Genomic DNA, 5,125 nt, shown 5'->3' on the forward strand with positions numbered 1-5,125 from the left:
AGCGGAGCGGCGCAGGCGCGCAGGTACCGCGTTGTATACTGCCGCAAAGCGGTGAGGGGAATGAGAGAGAGCAGCGCATGCGCATGCGTTAACCGAGCGCTAGCGCGCGCCGACGCACAGCTGGCATTGCAAGGAGCGAGCGCTAACCCGCAGATAACGCTGCGGTGAGAGCGGCGCAGAGCGCATGCGCAGGCAGCGCAGCTGCAGCGGACAACGACGACGATGCCGGATGGATGGAGGGATGCATGCATGCATGGACAAGGCGAGTGAATGAGATGCAGTCGCATCTAATATTTCGGGCGAAACATCCTGTTCGACACTACACCACCCCCGTAATCATACACGGCACAGTCATAAAAGTGCAAGGCCACTTGCTTCAACTTGAAGTGTGCAGCCGGGAGCAGAAGTCTGGATTCAACCTCTGCAACCTTTCCGTCTTTTTTGCGGTATACGCGCTCGGTGGATTGCGGGAGAAAACGAATTTTAAGCAGAGCAGGGAAGCAGCTGTGCAAGGTCAGGAGCGCCCGCACTTTTGCGGTGACTATGCGCTGCCCTTCGGCCGCTTTGCTTGGACTCCAGACTCTTACTCCCGACGGTACATTACGACCGGGAGCTCGCCGTTTTTAGGGGCGAAGCCCCTATAGAACCTTGGTTTTTCCGTTGCTTGGCGTCCGTGTACACGGTGTTGCGCATGCGCGAGGAGCATTGGATTGGATTGGGTTGGATTGGATCGAATTTGGATTGGATTGGATTGTATTGAATTGAATTGTATCGTCTTGGATTGGATTGGAATTGTGTATACTGTACACACGCGTTGTCATTCATTTACATGCGCGAGTGGGCAATGACACGGGTGATTTAAGGTAAGAACGATCCCCAGTGCTTCGCCCACTCGTCATGCTTCACTTCGTGGTTATGTGTGAATTTTTTTTTGGAAATCCTATATAGTTGACGGGACTGCTCTGCCACTCCCACGTTTGTGCTTAAATCTGTCTCACGTGGAATAATGTTTTGGCACTCTCATGAAGCCACAAGACTTCTTAAATGTTATGGGGCACTATGCACGGGCTTTTCCGTAAAAGTAACCCAACGCGCAGAAATATTTGTAAGTATACGTTCCTCTTAATCTTTCGCCAACTTCTAGTGCAAATATGCTTTTTAGCTGCTTCTAAGCCACCCAACAACATAGCAAACCCTGGGTCTGGTGCGTTTGAAACGGGTTCCGAACGTGGACGTTTATATTAGGAGGATAGAATAGCTCTATAAATTGGGATGCTAGATCCGCAATTAATAACAAAAAAAAAATTATGTCTGAACGGTCACAACCAGTCACTTACTTATGCACCCTCTCTGAGCTCATGTCCGGTAGCCCCCTCCTTATCTTGCGTTTCTTAAAGAATGGCACTTGCTCTATCCTGCAAAAACATTAGAACCATAGTGTCGGTGCAGTCACACTATGTTGGAGATAACTTCTCCTTTAACTAACGGCCGTGATATTGCCCTCAGCTGTGCGGACACGCTTCCGCTTACACTTAGAAATGGGGCCAGGAAGTCAGCAGTTCCCCTAAAGAGCTGAACGGAGAGAGTTTTGTTAAAAAAAGAACTGTCATTTGGACTTGTTAAAATATCGCCCCGACAGGGCGCCGCGAACGCTTTAGATATGTTTGAGTCACAATATTTTTTTAGGGCGAGTTTTCTATTTTGCTATCACTAAAATAAAGCATCCGTGTATTTTTAATTAGAAGAAAACTGCAAATATCATTTATGTATTGATGTCTTGCCTCAAATAACTAATGCTTTTTTTCTGAACACTGCTGACAAGTACGAACATGATCACACCATTTAGTAGTTTACCAATTTAGTAATTTACAAATGCATTCTTTCACCTTTTGGCCAAACAGCTGAATCGAGGGACCGACGGACAGACAGACAGACAGACAGACAGACAGACAGACAGACAGACAGACAGACAGACAGACAGACAGACAGACAGACAGACAGACAGACAGACAGACAGACAGACAGACAGACAAACAGACAGACAAACAGACAGACAAATTTTCGCGTTTAAGGGGTACTCACCTGATCCCAACCCTATAAGACTTACGAATTCATGTCCCACGGGCTTCAAAAGCATTGTGTACCCATCAGAAAAGTTTTACAAACACATATAAATGTTGTTAGCATCCTAGTTTGCTTCTTTTCGGATTATATCACTTCTTTATCGAAATAAAAAATAAAGAAACACATTTTCGTCTATCTAGCTTTTATTAGACGGCTCTAGCTGTCTAGCAAGCGAGAGTTTTATCTCTTTATTTCAGTACAGAAGGGAGGTATTTATAAAACTAGCAAACTATGCTCTTGTGAACATGTCTATGTATTTGTAAAGCTTTTTGTTTTAGGGGTGAAGCACCTGAGGACCTCGCTTTGTCCGGGCTTGGCGTCCGTGTACACAGTGTTGCGCATGTGCGAGGAGCATTGGATTGGATCGGATTGAAATGGATTGGATTGAATTGAATTGTATCGGATTGGATTGGATTGGAATTGTATATACCGTACACAGGTGTAGTCACTCATTTACATGCGCGAGTGAGCATTGCCACGGGTGTTTTACAGTAAGAACGATTCCCAGTGCTTCACCCACTCGTCATCGTGGAGATGCGTGAAGTTTTGTGTCCGATGGCTCTGAAAAGCCAACTGACTCAAATTTCACCCCGCCAAAATTTACTTGCAACGTACAGTTCGGAGCACTAAACCAACTCATACATGACTGGTAGCCCCGGGAAATGCGTTGTTAATTAACTATAAACGTTTAAAATAGCTGCGTCGCAGGCAAAGCTGCGCCTGCCGGCGAATCGGGCCAACAGCCATGAAGTGGAGGTGACACAGCGACCGGCCCTGCGCTTTTTCCTACGGCCAGCCAGGAGAACCGGTCGACCTCCGTTCTGCCAGCTTGTCATTGGGTAGCGGTCAGGGTGAAGCATTAGCGAAGATTTGTTCTCGTGGGCCGGCGGCGTGCGGCCGCTTGCTCGCATGCTGGGCCGGGTGGACGCAATAGCCCCGCTCTTCTCAATTTCGGTTTCAAAATCTCCGATCTTTGATGGTCGTTTGCGCCGCGGATACGCGTGTATCAGCTGTCATACTTTGTATCTTGCAGTCGTTTTAGGCAGACTATTCGAAAATAACGTTTTCAAGAGGTTGAAATTTTGAGTGCAGTTGGCCTTTAAGCCCGTGTTTCATGGTCCAATAGAAATGCTAACAGGTGAGTCTCGCTTAAAGGAGCCATGAAGACAAAACACGACTTTGGTTAATTCGAAATATTGCCTCGTTGGAATCATGCTGACACCACTTTTAACGTAAACTTCGCCCAAATAAGCTCCATAATTAGGAAAAACGGCGTTGGCCATGCTACTCACTAGCTCATTTCCTGCCACAGAGCCTATGATGTCATACCAGACAACTCTGCGATTGGCGGAGGCCGGCAAAAGCAAATGCAAGTTATGCAGGGCTTATAATCTTCCTTCACGAGATATTTTCGCTTAAAGGTAAAGCATATACATATTCATATTATAGAAGTAAGATGGTGGGGTAAGCATGGAAACTACAAAAGTACACGTAAACATTGAACCACCAGGGCATGCTGTTGTTGATAATGCGCACACTTGGCTTGTCATAGCTGCACAGCAGTATGGCGCTTTCGGGTTGTCGGACGCAACACAGGCAGATTAGCGCAAGTGACATTGTCTTACGTGACCCTGTTTGCCGAGTATACCCCATGTTTCACGACACGAGTACTGTCTACCGTAATAAAAACAAACCTGACCTGGCGCAAATAGAAGGTGGGAAAATGTCAGCCACGGTATAGTAGCGCCATCTCGGAGGACTGACGGTCAACAAGGCTTTGTAGTCCGCTGGACGTATAGTGCCGCGTTCGCGTTCACTTCAAGGCCTGCTTTTCTGACGTCATCGCCGACGACCTCACCAAACACAGGATTTGGCGGGAGAATCAAAATGTTGAAACAAATTGATTAATTTCATAGGGAATAAACTACCGTTTGCTGCCGGGAAAGCACTGGGGGCAATATAAAACACCAAATCTTTCGCATAAAACAAACCTGTATTTTGTCTTCATGGCTCCTTTAAGTAGCCCGAGAAAGACTATCGCCTTTCAAAAGACGCCCCGTGATTTTCTCGCCACAGCACAGAATTTTCAAAATATGTGGCCTTTGTTGCGCTCTTCCTTCTTCCGTTGGTGGGATATTTCATTTCTGCAACTGGAAGGAAGGGGACCAACAGCGGCAATGCGGTCACCGTGACGTCCCACTGGCGCATGGAAAAGTGGCTGAACTTTGAAGAATACCGAGGTGGTGGTGGTAAAACATTTATTTGAGCTTGAGGGGAAAAGGAAGGGGAAGTGGCCAGCCTCCCACGTCCAGGAGGCCGCGAGCCCGCGCCGATTCCAGAGCTTGTTTTAGCAGAGCCAGTTGCTGCTCCAGTGCCGAGCTGGTCAGAGCGGACTCCCACTGCTCAAGGGTGGGGGAGTGAAGGGGGGTTGGGTGATGCAGGCAGGAGAAGACTAGGGGGTAGGTGGTGAGAGGAAAGGTCACACGCTTGGGAGTTACGGAGGAAGAGTGATGGGGAGATGTGTGAGAGAATCGTGTGAATATAGAAAGTTTCTGTCTGAAGGCGGCGATACACATAGGCTTCATGTGGCGTAAGGGATGGGTGGAGAGGAGGGTACCTTCTTCTGTTGTTTGTGTAGTGGGAAAGGATGGAGCGATAGGTAGAGTCGAGCGGTGTTAAGGTGGGGCTTGAGGAATCTGGATGTCCTGTGGTATCTAGCCTTGCAGAGTGGAGTGTCCGGTTGTGGAGAGCGCGGGCTGCGGCATGGGCCGCTTCATTCCAAGCAAGACCAGAGTGGCCTGGGGTCCAAACTATTGTTATATCTATTTCTTCGGGGAGACAGTGAAAAATGGAAGAGCTTGAGGGGGTGCCAGGCCAGCTTGATACCTCCGACATGCTTGCTGAGAATGGGTGATGATGGTCAGGTAGGGCTGTTTTTGGTGGGTGGTAGGTTTGCCACCTGCCCGGTTTTGGACCGGCCCGACCGGTTTTTTAAACAGCG

The sequence above is a fragment of the Haemaphysalis longicornis genome, unplaced genomic scaffold, assembly GCF_048455015.1.
Source record: "Haemaphysalis longicornis isolate Haplotype H1 unplaced genomic scaffold, Haemaphysalis longicornis Haplotype H1 scaffold_7, whole genome shotgun sequence".
Classification (NCBI taxonomy): domain Eukaryota; kingdom Metazoa; phylum Arthropoda; class Arachnida; order Ixodida; family Ixodidae; genus Haemaphysalis; species Haemaphysalis longicornis.